This window comes from Pongo abelii, chromosome 2, assembly GCF_028885655.2.
Source record: "Pongo abelii isolate AG06213 chromosome 2, NHGRI_mPonAbe1-v2.0_pri, whole genome shotgun sequence".
In the NCBI taxonomy this organism is placed as follows: domain Eukaryota; kingdom Metazoa; phylum Chordata; class Mammalia; order Primates; family Hominidae; genus Pongo; species Pongo abelii.
The window spans coordinates 23,422,084-23,440,454 of NC_085928.1; the positions used below are offsets into that span (position 1 = coordinate 23,422,084).

The following is an 18,371-nucleotide window of genomic DNA, read 5'->3' on the forward strand; positions in this document are numbered from 1 at the left end:
TCCCAAAGTGCTGGGATTACAGGTGTGAGCCACCGTGCCCGGCCTGAACTCTTTTTTATAACATTAATTTTCTAAAGAATTTTATATAACTATACGAGAGGTTGAGTAAAGAAGTGTAGATTTTCATGCATTAAGTTTCTAGCACTTTGATCATGTATACTCTGGAAAGTAGCAGTTTCGTAGTAAATAATCACTTTCAACTCTGATCCCCTGTGTTCAGGAACTAATTTTAGAGCTCAAGTCTTACACAGAAACAGGGTAGAAATCCGTATGTTAGCTGGCATGATTTTCATCACCTAACATCTGATAATCACGTCAGACTGGCATTCTTTAATACTCACTGATTGCTACCAGGACTTCTAACTTCTCTATCCTTTGCTTTGGAGTTTTTCTTCCTTTTACATCCAGCACTGTACTAAGAACTTGGGATACAAGATGGATAAGACGTGGTCCTTCACAATGAGTTTTTCAATCTAATCTATGAAGGAAAATTGCAAGAATGAATTTTATATAGCGTGTCGTCAAAGCTTAGACATAGAAGAATAGCACTTAGAATGTTGTTTGCTTCATGGATTAGTTTGTTCATCTGTTTAATAAACATTTATTGAAGCTCTACTGTCTGCTCAGCAATGTTCTTGACATTGTGGATACAAAGATGAACTATACTTGGAACTTTCACAAAATAAATAGTATAAAAGTATAGTGCAGTCTTCTCCAGCTTGAGGGTTCATCAAGCACAAGATTGCCATGTCAGCATTTGATGCCAGTCTAACTTACCAGGACCAGTTGGGCTGGGAAAACGTCTCCTTTATAAACTCAGAGATACTATTTTTAGTTAACTATCTAATTTGACTTACTCCTCCCAAGAAGTTTATTATAAGAGATGTGAGCTATTGCATGTAGGTGGTTTCCCAGACTGGCCTGTGCAGTCAGATGGAAAGAATAGAGGCCTCTGGGACAATCCAGAGAAGCCGCTGCACCATGCAGAATAAAGATTTTCTATTTAAAGTTTAGTGACTGGGATGAGATTTATAAGTACTGGAACACTTTATTCATCTACTTATTCATTCAGTCATTTAATAGCTATCAAGCACCTATAATGTTTCAGACATTGTTGTAATTACTGGGAATATAGTGAGAAATTAAAGTTTGCTATGAAACTTATTTTATAATAGAAGGAGAGACAGCCAATAATTATGTAAACAAAAAAAATCACTTTAAATAATGATCAGATCTAGGAAGAAAATAATGCATAATAAGGAGGTAGAAAATAGGGATATATAATTTAGAAAGTGCTATTTGAAATAGGGTAAGTAGGAAAGGTCTCACCAAATGGACGATATTTGAGCAAATATTTAAATTATTAGAAGAACCTAAGCATGTGGTGAACAGCAGGAAGAACATTTTAGGGAGAGGGGATGGATATTGTAAAGACTTTGGAGTAGGAACAACTTGAAATTTTCCAGGAAGAGCAAGAAGAAATGTGTGGCTCAAGTGGACCAGAGTGAGAATGATCATGTAGATAAGTAGGGACCAGCTCACATAGGCCATGGTAAAGATTGACAGAAAGCTATAGAGGATTTTTTTGAGCATGTATGATCTCATTTACATATTAAAAGAGTTCCAGGCAGGGCTACACTGTGGAGAACAGTCTAAGAGGGTCAGGGTGATACAGGAAGAGCATGTAGTAGTTATTGTAGTAGCCCAGTTGTGCAAAGGGCAATGGCAGTGGGGAGGGGATGAAAAGTGGTTCAACTCTGCATAACTTGAAGGTAGGGCTGACAAAAGTTGCTGAGGGTCTCAATGTGGTTTTACATGAGAGAGACATCAGGTGTGATGAATTTCAGGCATTTCACCTCAGCCACTGGATAAATGGCAATATCCCATGGAGTTGGGAGCTATAGAGGATATGGAGAAATGAGCAGATTTGGGAAAGAGATAATTATGAGTTAGTATTGGAGCATGTTGAATTTGAAATTCTTTTCCAAATAAAGAGATGTAGTAGGCAGTTGGATACATGAGACAGGAGTTCAGAGGAAAGATTAGGACTGGAGATTCAAACTCTGTTTTTATTTCTGCGTATGTATTTTCTTTACAGCATAAGCCTACAGGGTACGAAGAATGAACTCTGAGAATGTTTGGAGGTAAATGTACATGTCCCATATTATTTGATGATGAACATGCAAGTACTGCTCTCAATTCAGTCTGCTATTTTTTAAAATTCCCTGATAATACATTGCAAAGAGGTACCAACAAAACCATATGAACACTTTCTAAGGACACATATGGTTTATGATCGTATTGAGATGTAAGACAAATTATTGTTTCATAATGATATAAGAGTAGAAATAGGGGAAGACACAGATTCTGTAGTTTAATGTGTGGGAAAAATCAGTGTGAATTAGTAGGGAGGTGAAACTCTAACCCATTGTTGGAATTAGTGAAGATTTGAACAGGTAGTAAGGAGCAGTCAGGGCATTCAAGATATAAAGTCATAAGTAGATTGTACAAAGACATAAACTAGCTTTCTCTTTATGATGGAGCAAGGATGGAGAACAACGACACCGGTCTAGCATCAGCAGAGTGTATGTGTTTGTGAAGTTAAGGGAGATGAATTTATAAAAGTTGGCTAGAGCTAAGGGATTTGAACTTCCCCAGTAGCCCATTGGTTCTCACCTCTATAATTCAGAATCACATTTGGAGCTTACAATGAAGATGCCTGGATATTACTTCTGGAAGCCCTGATTATAGGTTATGGAAAGGCTCTAGCACTTGTGTTTTCAACAGGGAGCCTGTTTCAGAACATTTGCCTCTCCTAAAGCTGTGGTTATTTACTAGAATTAATAGTCCTGGGTGAGTAGCAGGTACTGGATTGATAGGTAGAGTTGTCTCTCCCTGCACCAGGTGCTCATGGATCTTTACTCCAGTTCATTCTTCAGTGTCATGGCTCGGATTTTCTCCACATCTCTGCCTACATTTTCAGCCTTTCTCTGTTTTATAACTTGGAACTACCTTGGCCTTTTAAGGCTTCCTTCATTTTCTTTCTACTTTGTGGTCTCTTGCACAATTACCTGTGGTCAAGTGTGGGTGTAGGGATGAGTAAGAACCTTGAGAGGGGTGGTGTCTCTTACAAAGAACTGTGAGAATGAAAAGTACCATGAAACTGTTATGCTGCAGGCCTAAATAATATAACTAATTAATACTGTGGAGGCTGAATTGAAAGCAAAATATAGGACTTAAAGAGAAATTGGTATTTTTTCTAAGGAGGAACATAAGATTAAAACCACAGAGCTAATAAGATTTTTAATTTGTTTAATTAGTAGGGTATCTTTTATAACTACATAGTCCCAAATACTTAAGATTTTAGAACGCAACACATACATGTATGAAAACAGGAGAAGGAAGACTTCTAGAGACAAAAGAGTGCCTACAGAGGGTCACTTTTAGGCCTTTAGAGAAGGAATGTTGGTATAGATGAATATTTTAAGTAATATTTTACTATGAAATGTGCTTTTTTTATGGAAAAGTTCAAATAAACAAAAATTATTTATAATTTCTCTACCCAGAAACAAGCACTTCTAGTGTGTTCTGGTCTTTTTCCACCTTGTGTGTACACAACTATCACTTCTTAAACAATATTTAAGTTAACAATATTTAACTTAGCAATATTTACTTAAACAATATATTTTCCTGTACATATATTGTTGGTTATATGCCTTTTCACTTAACAGTATTCCAAAAACATTTCTTCATGTAATTAAGTGGTATCTAAAATATGATTTCTTAAACTGCATAGTATTTAAGTCTAGGAATGTACTGTCATTTATTTAATCAACTTTCTATTGTCAGACAAGGTTACCAGTCTTTCACAATTATAAATAATGCCATGGTAAACATTCTTGCTTCTAAATCTTTGTGTAGATCTTTGAGTATTTCCTTTAGATACATTCCTAGAGGTGAGATTTCTGCGTTAACAGTCTTCATATATTTTTAAGTTTTTGATGCATATTGCTAAGATGCCCTCCAGAGCATTTTGCCAGTTTTATTTTTTTGGTGGTAACATCTTAAAGTTTTCTTCCAAAAGTGATTTGATTCAAAGCCATGCTGTTGCTTTCCTCTGAGTCCTTTCTGGTCCACCAGTTATAGCAGACTCAATTTAACTCTTAACTTAAGGTTAACACTTAGAGTAACCAAAACATTTTTGTAGTCATTTATGCTGCAAATGAGACAGTTTACAGAATATAAATTGACAGTGAGATTAGATTGCGTTTCTTTCTTATGCATGTTCTGTGCAAGCATTCTGCTTATCCTGGATAACAAACAAATAGAAAGAAAGAAAAAACCTTACCTCTCTTTCTTGTCCTAACTGAAGACTCACAATGCATTAGGCATTGAACTGAACATGGAGGAGATATGATTCCTGCTTTCTGAGACTTTACAGTTCCAAGTACCATAATTGATAAGGTACAATATAAATAGTGGGCTTATAGGACAATGCCCTGTGGTTAAAAGTAATTAAGTTATATGATGCAGGCAGACTACAGGATACTTGTGATGCACACATGCAGGTGGATTGTGTGCATCAGTCATGATATCTGTGGAATCTGAGAGACGGGAAAGGCATACTTGTTTTAACTCCAGAATAATACAGAAAACTCAAATTCCTGCCCAGGCAAATAGGGATAAGTTGTAGACTGCAAATAGGGGATGGATTGTGGGGAGGAAAAAAAAATCTACTAGTTCCCACTTCTTCCACTGTGTCCCCTCCAGGGAACATTCATAGGTCAGGGTCCTTCATGTGGTAGCTTTGAGTTCCCGACATTTTCAAAACTGTTCTAGGGAAAGGGTCTGGCATGTATATGAAGACTATTTTCTTGTGAGGACAATGGGAGAATATTTGAAACTGGGACTCTTGTGAAAAATCAGAAAGGTTGCCAGTGTACCTGGGCCTTCCTATTGTCTTGAAGTACTGTGGTGGACTTTGTCGTGCTTAAAGGAGGTGTGATTGGGGGTAGGGAATTGCTTGACTGAGAATTAAAGAGTCAGAGCTCCTGTCCAGTTGCTTAAACTGAAAAGGATTTCTGACACGTATTTGGTTAGCAAAAATGGTTGTGAGTTAGTGGGACAATTGTAGCACTGATATAAAAATTCCAAATAGTCTTTCCAAATAGATATACACACATTTAGAAAATGCATTATAAATGACATATAGCAAAAATGTAAACAAGCCATTTAATAACATTTTAATGCTTGATTCTGATCTCTTAATTAAAATGTGCATAAAAGAAAACAATGGTGGAACATCTGTGTGTGTTATTGGGATAGCAGGATTTGTGCTGCACCCTGGGCTTTTTGTTCGCTTTTCAATGTGTATGAATGTGGGTGGGTTTCCTCTCTGAGCCACAGTTACCCATTTGACCCCCACAGGGTCTATATTCCCACCCACTTTCTCTTGGCTGTAGTTGCACCCCCTTTTTTTTCCCTCTTACTTAAAATACTGTATGGCTTGTTCTTTGCTTAAATTAAACTACTCTCATCATTTGATCTGAAAGCCACTCTTCACCCCACCCCTCTAACCTGAAACTGTGACCTAACCCTGACTCACCCTTGTTATCTCAGCAGATGTACACAGCATTACCTAATGTTTTGACCTCAGTGAATAATCTCAAAGAGCTTTGGGGAAACTGTGGCCCTTTGTATCTGTGACCTTGCAGCAGTTATTCCTTAGCTGGACACTGTGGGATTTAGATGTTAAAAACAGACTTTCTACTAACCCCTGCTGGTGATTTCTTTATTATTATTACTGATTTGGAGGATGTATCTCTGAACCCCATTTTGCCCAACTGTTAAATGAGAGTGCCAGCAATCACAAAAAGTCAAGGGTTATTAAGTGCTTTAAAATGGTCCACTGAAAATGTTACACTGTAATATTCTTTTATTTCCACTTTTACATGGAACACATGTGATCACCAAAAAGTTTGTCTTTGATTAAAAAAGCATAAAAAGTACCTCACATCTTCTGTTACTCCCAGAAGATTTATGTATCATTTATACAAGAGAAAGTCACACACAAATAGCCTTCTTAAACATCCAATAATTAATATTTAATGCCCCCTTTTATGAGGGGGACTTTGTGCTGGAATGTCTCTAATCTTCACAGTGTTCCTGCAAAATAGGTGGTTTTATTCTTTATTCCACAGGTGATGAAAATGAGGTTTCAGAACCATTTAAGTGATGTGCCTAAAGCTTTATTGTTAATAAATGGAAAACCTGGGATTCAAACTCAAATCTGTCTCTCTCTCTCTTTCTCTACATCATATTCTTCCTATAATATCACGACCTATATGGGAGTATGGTAGCTCCCATTTCCTATAGACCATGGCTAGATGGTGTTATGAAAGAGTTAAGTAAAATGTGCCATTTGTGACAAATGTCTGAAAGTTGTTTTTATAACTAGGATTTAATTCACAAATGAAGAGTAATTATCAATATGTCACAGATGAAGAGCTGCATGTATGGATCAGTATAATTTCTGTTCTTTGGCTTATGGATGCAGTATGCCCCAGGGAGTGTCACAAATCCACATGACATCTCCCATTGCTGGGTTCTGGGTTAGCTGGCCAAAGTGTAAAATTCCTCCGTGTTCGGACGGTTCACAACTGGTTACTATCTGAAGAGATTTGTATAAAACTACCTACCATACGTAGACTTAGTTTCTTTTCTGAGTTTGTCTCTAACACTTGAGTGGGGAAAAAAATACCAAATTTTGATACTGGCTTTGTTGTTTTTAATGGGTGTTTGTTTTTGGAAGTGTTGTGCCAAGAGAGGAAGAAGAAGTGGCTGTGGGTCTTTCTTCCTTTTGCTATTTTCCCTTTGCCTTCTTGTGGTCCTGTTTCCAATCTGGTTCTATATTATCAGTTTGCCATAATCCTTTGCAAAAGACATAAAATGTTCATAGACTGGAAGTTATTAAGGCTTTAAATCACATCACACTATCATTGGAGTAATTTTGGGGGGGAATTTTGCATATTTCAGTTCTCTAGTATAGGGCATGTGCTGCATACTAGGGATGTAACTTATACCTGCTCTACTTCCCTTTATTTTTTTTCCTCAGGCTGAGAGAACCTTTAAACTTGTTATGTGTTCTGAAACAGATCAAATATTAGATTTCTAAGACTATCGGGCTGTGGTAGTGAGGGAAGGGTTAGTATTATATACAAATATGTATTCAGGAAGGCATCATAGTTAAGTGGGAAAAACATGGGTCTTGAGTATTATGGGAGCTCAGCCCTTTTCCTTACTAGCTGTGTAGCTTTGAGTGAGTTATTTAATTCGCTAAACTAAGATTTTGAATAATAATACCTACTACATAGAGATATTATACAGATTAAATGGTATAGTACATATAGAATATTTAGAACAGTGCCTGACCCTGAGTGAATGTTGTTTGTTTACATTTCACACAGCAAGAAAAGGGAAAAATGGGAAAGAGTGGCAATTAGAAAATAATGATATTGGGTTTGAAAAAATTGTTTTCATCCTTTCAATTCAGCATAGTAGTAGAAAGAGCATTTGTCTAGCAGGCAGAGACTTGGGTAAAACTTCCAGCTCTGCCTCCAGAAAGCTGTAAAATCTTTGCTATTCACCTTAGTATCTCAGACTCCTCATTGTGAAAATGAGAGAGTTAGAATACATTATCTTGATTTAGTTATATACTTTTGCCTTCAGAAGATTTTTCTCCTTCTCAGAGTAATCTATGACATATCATTCAACAGTGTGTAAGTCTCAAAGGCCAACAGCCAAGTATGGCAGACAGGGCTGTTGTTAAGATATTCTTTTTCCTGTGTAACTATGTTTACGTGTGCATTTATGTTCTTTGTATATTTGTCATGTGCCTGAATATTTATGCACCTGCATGGCTGTTGAAGTAAGCTCACTAGCATACATTCATACATTTTTGTGGGTATGTGTGTTTATATATAACCTATATATATATACAGTATGTGTGTATATATATAAATATATGTCTGTGTGTATGAGAAACAGATGCACTGTAGGCAGATAAAGCAGATAAATATAGATCCAAATAGAAGCATAAGCATATAAATATAGACGTTATATAGAGTGAAAGCAAGCAGATCAGCACCATTTCATTATTGCTTGAAGTCTTTGTAATAAAAGAGTTAGAAATCAGTAACTGACATTGAAATTATTGACTGAATGACACTGTCATATCAGAAGGCACAGTGTGAGGTAAGAAAATAACCTTTCTTTAAACTTTGAGGAGAAATTAGCAGGAAGATTTATTACTGTTAATTATTTGATTTAGGAAAGTTTTTAGGTGCTGTGTAGTGTTGTGTTTTTAAAAGTACAGAAATGTCACCTCTTCTAAAAATACTGCCGTACAACAAAAAGTAAATTAGAAAAGAAAATCTATTCCAGTCTTGCAAAAAGATTTGGCAAATGTGACACCTGGATCCGTTTTGTCCACAGGCTGTGATTTGCAACTCTTGCCTATTTCTACGTATAGACAGATGAGTTGGTTTCGTTCTACAGTATTTTCTACAAGCCCCTCTGAAGTCTTTAAGGAAACTCACCTAAAGGAGATATCTCAGGCTAAAGTGACCATTGTTAGGTTATTGTCATGGGGACGCTTGCAATTGTCTTTAGTGAGTGTGTTGTGTGAGTAAAACTGGGCTTCCATCTGTTACTTTCATATCACTGTCTGTTTTTACCAGTCAAAATAATTGGTTGTGAGTTTTTGCTTTATTTTATTTTGTTTTAGTGAGAAGAGTATTGTGAGTTATTTTTAGCTAGCTAATTTACTTTTTAATGTTGCAAGTTATATCTTGCTCATGTGTTTGAATGCTATTTGAAGAAAAAAAAAAGTAGTGCCTCCTTTTTCCCTCTCTAAACCTCATCTATTTCCCTAGCAGATCTTATCTCCTCTTCAGCTTTGTTGTAGGAACATTCAAAGGAGCTAAAATTTGAAGAAATTCCTTGAAATGTACAAATACAAAGCCTGCTTTTTCCCAGTACCACAAAACTGCCAAAGTTGTTGCAATTGCTTTTTCTGTCATTAGTCTACCATTGCTTTTCCTTACAGGGATGAGAGAAGAGGGTCCAGAATATGTGTTCCTCCTAACTTCTGCTCCAAATCAGAGTTTAGACTGGAGGAAAAAAGGAGGGAAGGGCAAAGCAATAAAGACTTATTGAATGTTAAGGAATGAATTGGTGCTTCCTGAAGAACTGTTCATTCTTCTCTCAAATCTGGCTTCAGTTACATTGTTGTTAAGTTCTTCACCAAATTATGATTTTAAAATATTTTTAAAGAGTGACTCAGTGGTCTTGAGGATCACACACACACTCTCTCTCTCTAACACACACACACACAAATTTGTGTAAGATTCATTAAAAAACTTGCATTGTTTGAATACAATGGAGTATACTTTTCAATTTATAAATTATTTTGAATGAATACTTAATGTAATGTGTAAAGTTGGCATACTCTACAGTGTTTCAGACTACAGATTCTTTTTTAAATTCTGTTATTTACCTGATGAGCTCTAATGTTAACTTGAACAAGTATTTATTTATTCAAGAGTATTATATCTACATGAAATGATTCAGCAAAGATTTTAGAAAAATAATCATTTGCCAAAATAACATAGTAAAAGTCCTTTGTCTTTACACACACACACACACACACACACACACACACACAATTTAGACTAAAGCACTGTGTCCCATTTAGCTTAAAAAATGTTTTAGGGTTAGATTTCTGAGGGAAGTATGTACATACACATACTCCTCTTTTCTTGTTCTCTGTTTCCTTTTCTCCTGGTGTAACATATTTACTGTTTAGCTTTTGTCAAATACTTTATAATAATTACCAGAAATTTTGGCAAAGACAAAAAAATTTGTCTGTGTATGTGTATATTTATGTTTATATGCACATAGACACACACACACAAACACACACATCCAGATTGAAATGTTAATGTTGTATTAATCATCTGATTTTTGGGGGTGGAGGGTTTGAGACAGGGCCTCGTTCTCTCGCTCAGACTGGAGTGCAGTAGCACGATCATGGCTCACTGCAGCCTCAGTCTCCTGGGCTCAATCAATCCTCAGCCTCAGCCTCAGCCTCCAGAGTAGCTGGGACTATAGGCACGTGCCACCATGCCTGCTAATTTTTTTTTTTCGCTGTGTTTTGTAGAGATGGGGTTCCACCATGTTGTCTAGGCTGGTCTCGAACTCCTGGGCTCAAGCCATGCACCCACCTCAGCCTCCCAAAGCGACTCCCATGGTGACTATAGTCACCATGCCTAATTTTTTTTTATGCATTATGTTTTAAAACTTTCTCCTAATATAAATCTTCAAAGGAATTTTTGTAAACATTCAAATGTCTGGTCTCATTTAAAGGTTTCTAGGAGATTGTGCATTTTCTTATCTAAGACAAAACATTTTCCAAATATGCATTTGGATATTTGCATATGAATAAACAGGGATTTATCAGAGCCAAGAGCAAAGCAAGAATCTCTTTTTAGGAGTCATTTACCCTTTCTACCTCCTACTTGGAGCATGAGGTAGCTCTCATCATTGGCATGGAGACTTTTTTTTTTTCAGTTAGATGGTTTCGTATTCTGTTCCTGGTGTTGCATTGCATTGCAGTGCATATGGACCTGGGAGTCAAACAGATCTTGATTCAAACCTCACTTCGCAACTTTTTTAATTAGCTCTGTTTCCTTACGCAGGTTAGCTAACAGCTCTTTAACTATGTTGCTAATCTATAAAACATGGGCCACAGCTACTTCACCGCAGGTTTATATTAAATGAAATAATATTAATGGAATATATGTCATGTAGTATATACTCAATAAATACCAGTTTCCTCTGGCCTGTTAATTTTAATATATAGCTATGATTTCCTCCCCAATCCCTCCACACCATGGCGGCACATAGCATTACACTGTAGGTATCAGATATTGTAAACAATGCTAAAGAAATAGGAGCAAGGAATTTTAGAAATTATTGATTATCTAATACTGACCCTGGGAACGAGCTTATGAGGAAAGAAATCTAAGGAAACCATCAGAAATTCCTGTCTCCTGTAATTGTAATGTTTCCTACAATAATGAGTTAACAAACAGAAGTGGGGGATTTTTCAACACGGTGTTGCTGAAAGCCTGTTCACATCAATACAGTGGAATGGAGTGATGTACATTAAGCCTTATGAAATAATAGGAAATCCTTTTATTGCCCATTCATATGCCAGGTTAATGTGCTTCGTTCCACAGTGGATGTTGCTCACCTTGGCTCACTCTAGATTAAGCTCATTGATTAACTACCCTTTATAGGGGAAGGATCAGAATACAACTCTCATTGAAATTATTAAATAGTTGCTATGTGTTTTCTTTTTTAAGGAATAGGAGGGGAGAAACACCTCCCACTCTAAAATACTTGGAGCTGCATTTCAGCCTACAGCTGATCATTTTAACTGAATTACAAACCCCATAAGCATAAGGTTTATAATGGAAACAATGACCCAGTCTTAATTACAATGATTTTGGCAGCAATGTTCCTGCTATCCAGAGACTACTTTCTCATGTCAGAGGACTCTTTTAACCTCCTCAGAGTTTGTTTTCTGTGTAACTACAATTTTAGCGTGCAGGTCTTTCTGACTTTTTTTTGGAATTGAGAGAGTTTGAACCACATTAAGCCACGGAGATTTCTCTGGATCTCCTCCTGCTGTACCGTAATCAGTCTCAAATATCTGTAATGTAGAATGGAAAGAAAGAAAAGGGAAACGAAAGGTGTCCTGGTGTAGTGGAAAATGAGTGGTCTGGAGATCATGAGCCTTTGCTCTCTGTCTTTGATGAGATACTTTGAAATGCTAGCCCCCAGTTTTCATATTGATAATATGGAGGTCTAGACAGCTGTAACTTTCTATAGGGAAGCCTATAGCTGTAGTTTACTCTGTTTGTCAATATCTTATTGCAGTTTTGTTTTAAATATAAACCAAATGCCTATTTATTATAATAATACTAAATTTACACTTTTTCTTCCTTTGTAGTTTCTGAGGATATCACATTAACAAGGAAATTATTTGTGTGAGGAACAAGAATAAATAAAAGTTTGATAATAAGATGAAAAGAGAGAGAGAAGGAAGAATATGAAGTCAGGAAGGGCCATATATGAACTAGACACAGAGTAGAAGTGAGAGGACAGGAGGCAAAGACTCTAACGAGTCAAAAATTAAGACAAGGAAAAGGAGAAGCAACAATTTGAACAGTAGGCTCACATTTAAGATAAAAAAAAGTATAAGATAGCTTTGAGGTGAACATTTTACATAATGTAAGAATTCCTTGTCTTATAAGAGAATCCTTTGAAATCTTCCCCTATGGCATTTAAAATAAGATTGAATTTATACAACTTTGATTTAGTCTGTGCTGTGAAAAAAATGAACTGTGAGCTTTAGATACTAGTCCCAGCTCTGCCTCAAAATATATGCTTTTGAGAAAATTAATTCTGAGCCTCAGAATCTTCATATATAAAATGAAGAAGCACAGATAAGTTCTCATCCACTTTTAAGAATCATGAAATGAAAGAGCACATGGAATGATCTTGTTGACATATTGCCAGAATGCTTATTGAAGGAAGTTGCTGAATCCGATTACATTAAATAGATGACCAAAGTTAGAGAGAGAAAAAAAAAAAAAACTTTTTGAGGGTTTTGACTAATATCTACATGCTCAGTCCTACAGAATTAACAAGATGGTAGCCCCATTTTTTAAAAGAATATGGCTACTATTGCTAAACATGCTTTAAGTTGAATCTTCACTGGAATTTTTGAGAAATTGTAGTTGCAATTCTTTTTCTAAAGGTCTTATTCTCCAATTAACTGAAAGATGGCATTTCTGACTTTCTAAGCCAGAATTTATTTTTTTTCTAAAAAAAAAAAAACTGTTTAACCAAGAAAATGGAAATCAGTACATTCTTGGTTGTCCTTCTAGTAATTTAAATTTGTGTAACCTAATCAAAACTCAACCTGCCTTGCCCTTCAACAAAAAGCCATATTCTCTTCCATTACTAAATGGCTACACTTGTCCCAGTATTTTTTAAAAGATGAATTACGTTGATATCCCATGACTTTTTCTTTAGAATGTGTCCATGGAAATTAAAATGGACTTTTCTGCCCCCAAGACTGAAATGAAAGACAGCCCAAAAGGGCTGGTGGAAATGAACACAAAACTTTGCTGATGTTATCAGTATTATAATTTTTGTTAAGCTTTTTCCTAATAAAATGGAACTGAAGTCAACTGACCACTAAATAACTGCCTGATATTTCTCTTACAGTATTATTTTGTGTGCAGATTAATGATAGAGCAATATAGCCTAAGATTTCTTGTAAAACATCAGAATATATTTTTTCAGGCCTTTCTAGTGCTCTCTTTCTACAGAGATATTTCTCCCATCATCATTTTTCAGTTTCAATAAATATTTGCTGAGTATAGAAAATGTGCCAAGCACCATGGTAAGTGCTAGGTATACAACTGTGTGCATACCACCATGGGTCATTAAAGCATCTTTGACAAGTGGACAGAGTATGCATCTGTTTAATATTTTCTAAGCTCAGATGGCTGAAAAGAGAAGACAACTGGATGACTAGAAACCCCAACTCTTGTTCTTTCCTTTGGATAACCTCCTGTGATTTTTCCCCGTCATCATTTGCAAACACACATTGAGGGAGAAATCAAGTTCCCTGCCCAGCTTTTCAGCTGATTACTAAAGAGAACTTCTCTTTCTCTTTCTCACCTTAGTGGTTGTTCTTAGCCATAGGAGGGCACTCAGGTACAGGAAGGCCCTGTACCTAGCAGCAGAAACAACTTCATCCTTTCTTTCTGGCCCAAGCTTTGGGAATTCATTATATGGCATGGGAAGCACTGAGCAGCATTCAAAGACTGAGAATGCTACAGGCATTCCACCCAAACAAAAGTTAAAGGCTCTCCATAGACATAAGAAATTATTTAAATTTCTTTATGAATATTGTTCCTCAGTTTAGCGTTCTTCCTCATTTTGCCTATTTCTCTTTTATTATCCTATATTGGGCTGTTTTGTTCAGCCAAACAATTTGTAGCATGTCTGTTTTCAAAGTAAAATAGTGATCTATTTAAAGTTCTAAATGTGTTCTTTATGTATTTTTAAAGGAGATGGGTAAAATAGAATGTATTTCTCTTCACCCTGATGATATTCCCGTGGTATATTTCAAAAAATATTTTTGATTGGGTAAGCCAGTAGGACCAAAGCCACGGTGATCACAGATACAGATTCACAAATGCATAGAGAGAATCATAAATAGATGCATATGGAGGAGTCTGACAGTTTAGTGAAATTGGTTTCAAGTAATTTGACACATTAGAACTTGCAGACATTCACCTACCAGTAATCCTTATTAGAAATAGGATTGGAATACTGGGGTCACCAGCTCAAGACCATTTTTTTGTGAGAGCTGAACAATAACCAAAAGTCAGAGCTATAGGAAATAAAAATGAACCTATTCCAGTCATTAGAACTGTTTCTCTGAATAAGCTCTTTCTTCTTCTCCTTCGTTCCTATTTTTTCCTCTCCCTATTTCTCCCTTTCTCTTTTTCCTCCCTCCCTCTCCTGCTCCTTTCTTTTTAGTGTTCTGAATTCATTAGATGGCATAGTGTAAATCAATAGTAAACGCTAACCGCCTACTCTGTACTCAGTTACGCAACATCACTTAACCGGTACACAGAGACAAAAAGGGAAAAAGCACACACAGCCTTTACATTCAAAAGCTCTTGCATAATTTTACTTTTCCACAGCCAAAAAGAAAAAAAAAAGGAAATAACAGATGGGGAAACTTACAGTTTTTTTTTCCCTTTTCTCAGACTGTTTAGAAGGGAGTTAGTTAACATCCATGGCCCTTTCTAGTTGCCCTAGGCTGCAGCAAAGTGTCCCATAATTGTCAGCACCTTAACTGGCTTTAAATGAGACATCGTGACCTGTATGATGGGTTAATTTTCCAGGTAATATAAGGCAACTTATTTTGAGATGTTTTGACTTCGTTTTTACTTATTTTGTGAAAAACCAACAACATTTAAAGTATGAAATGAATTTTAAAATAGAGTATAAGGAAGACGGGTGTGTGTGTGTTTGTGTATTTTCACTTGAAATGTATCCTGATGTAATATTTATGTAAAAAAGCCAGTTATATAAACCCATCTTTCTCTTGCTTTTTACTTTGGGAGCTATATAAAGCTCTAATGCTTTTTTTTTCTTTTTTTCTCTTTTTTCTTCTTTTTTTTTTTTTTTTACCAAAGTACATTCAAACTCCAAAGTCTTAATGAAAGAGAAAACATCTAGATGCTACAACAGAGACAGTTAATTCAGACTTCCTATAGAATTCATCATCTAAACAACAGTTTTATTTAAGAAGGAATAGTTTCTGTAATTCTCATTTAGAACCTTCTGTCACATTTCTCCCTGGAACACCTTTGGTTTCACTGTACTGCCTTCTTAATGTCTCAAATGTACAGTAAATCTCTCTCTTTCTCTCTCTCTTTTTCTCTCGCTCTTTCTGTAGCCCTTCACTCCTTCCCACAACCCCCTCCCCCTTTTCTTTCATTGGAATAACTCCCTTTCCACCTTAAGTGGGAGCACAGTGAGATTTGTATGCAATTTATCAGTCCTTCTTCCCTGTTATAATATTTGGTTTCGCTTAACTAACTGATGTCCTCTGGGAACCAGGCATTTGTCTGATAAGGGAGGTTGGAGGGATTTTTTGTTTTGTTTTGGTCTTCCTTTTTAGTTTCTGCCTCTCAAGCGGTCATAAAATGGATATAAAGTGATAGCACAGCCCTAGGCACTGTTAGGCATCTCTTAGAAGAAATTAAGTTCAGGTGTGTGAAGGGTAGCAGCAGTGGTGGTAGTTTTGATTGTTTTTAATACAACCAGAAAAGGTGGGAGGTGGGTGGAAGAGAGGATGGATGCGATCATTAGTGTGTGAGGAGGAACTATTGAAGCGCTTGATCTCCTTGTATCTCAGATCAGCATCATTCTTTAAGATCATACTTTACTTCTGGATATTAAAGCCATAAGAAATTGGTTCATTTAATTTTACTAAAGTTATGAATTTGTTTAACACTGTCTTATGTGTTAACTATTGCAATTTAGAATTCCTTGTATGGAAAAATCTGGTGCACAAGATAAAAATCAAAACTATTATTGCCCAAATGTGTGGTTCTCTGTTTTAACAACTGTGTGATCGAGATTGGTATTATCCCATCTTTGTATTTGTGATGACTTGCGGAAATCTTTTCTGATCTTAATATGAATAATGACTAAGCTATTATATATATATTTAATGTATTTTATCAATGCTTTTCCATTTAGCTTTATTTTCTTAAGAGGATCTATAGCTCAGATAAATTTATTACAGAGAAATAATGAAAATTGGTCAGAATATTCTGGTCTCTAACTGGGATATCATATTGCCACATGCATTTTTCTAAGGGTTCCTCTACATGTATTATAGTTGAGTTTGAATTCCAATATGCAGTTTTGCATGTAGGTGCCTGATTGTCAAAAGAAAAAAACATAAAACATTTGCACCATGTAAAGTGCATTGTTTATGATATAATTTTAATATGATTAACAATCTGCACAAAGCTTTTTAAATGTGTAGTTCTGTATACAAGAAGTTATTCTGAGTACCCTAATTTTCAAATGGGTTGCTTAGATTAAAAAAAAAAAAAAACTTAGAACACAAAAGTGAGGGAGATTTGCATTTTATTGGTTGTCAAAAATAGTTGAAAGTATCTTGTTATGAAAGAAGCAGAGGAAAATTCTTCGAACTTTTTCCCTGCCTCCTGTTGTCAGAATAGCTTCCATTTTCATCTTGGTGGGTTTTCACGCTCTCTGAACCATACTAGGGCAGGACTGACCTTTCACATCTCGATGTGTGCCAATGTAGACTTCTCGGCTCTCATTTTCTGTTGTAACCAAGGCCTTGGGAAGACATTAGCTGTTTCTCATTTTTCTGTTTTTTTATTTTTTTAATATGGGATCCAGGCTTAGGACAGGTGGCAGGCCTAAGCTTTCTGTTACTTGGACATGCAAGAAAAGAAGCTAGGGAGAATTTTAAACAGTTTCGAATTTTTCATAAGTCTTTAACAACTCTTTCACCCTAGCTTCTCTTCTTATTGCTGTTGGCAGTAGGGATAGATTTTTTCTTTTAATGTGGCAACAAGAACCTCAGTTACTGACTTACCTTTTCAAGCAGAATCCGTCCAGTTGTGTCTGGCACATAATAGTACCATCATAAATATTTTCCGTGTTTCAGTGAACTGGTAAGGGACCTGCTATGGCCAACCCTGCAGACTGCTGATGCAGGTAAGCAGTAAGCCATGCAAGTAATAAAGGGTAAGAAGAAATCTGATACAGAACTAACTCTTCAGGCTCTAGTAGTGGACCGATCACTTCATTTTATGAGAAAGTCCTTTTTATCCTTTCTGCCTTTATAAAAGAAGCAAACATCAGAAGACAATTTTACATCTTTCCTAGAGGTTCTTTTTAGGGGTCGGTGCTGTATAGACTGTTGGCCGATTTAACAAACATAATTTTTAGCAAGCTACTTTGGTGATCCTCATTAAGTTTCATATGCAAATGTGTTAGATACTTATGATTCTAGCTATCGAGTATGCTCCTCATGCACTCTGCCACAGAGTCCTTTGAATCTTGGTTTTTCTCATTTTCTCTGGACAATTGTTTTTGGACTTCTTTTGTTTGTATAGGTCCTAGGATGGTAACTATAAAAAAATTCTATAGGGTTCTTCTTTTATATAGTGTTTCATTACTTTTAGCTACACGAATTCCTGATTTTTCTAAATCAATTTTGGCTTAAAGTAGTCATGCTGGCCATTTTCAAGGTTTTCATTGTGGTAGTGGTATTGGGGGTGCTTGGTGATCTGTAGGAAAACCACCTGTAGCTTCTAAATGTTAAAGGCATTGAAAAGCTTGTAGAATGATTGATAGACTGCTGCCTGTTAGATGAGCAATTTTTTAAATGCAGATTATATAATATTTAAAGACTTTGTTGCTCCACAGTAGAAGCTTTTTAAATGTTAATTTGGGTTTTGTTTTGTTGTTCTATGACTTCGCATAAAAGATTTTGGATCTAAAAGGTTTCAGTTCACTCGTTTCATGTGTCTTACAGGACTTGGAATATAATACTATACATTTATTTATACTTATAAAGGAGGATAAGGCCAATAACTCACAACTCATGAAACCGAGGGTAAATAATCCATAGCTTATTCTCCCACCATTGCCGCAATATTTAT

At 36.0% G+C, this 18,371-nt stretch overlaps 1 protein-coding gene across 24 annotated transcripts in view; it reads left to right on the top strand.

Annotated features, from left to right (window-relative positions):
- ZBTB20 (zinc finger and BTB domain containing 20) overlaps positions 1-18,371 on the top strand; it is an 841,831-nt gene that overhangs the window by 443,165 nt on the left and 380,295 nt on the right. The window lies entirely within an intron of this gene.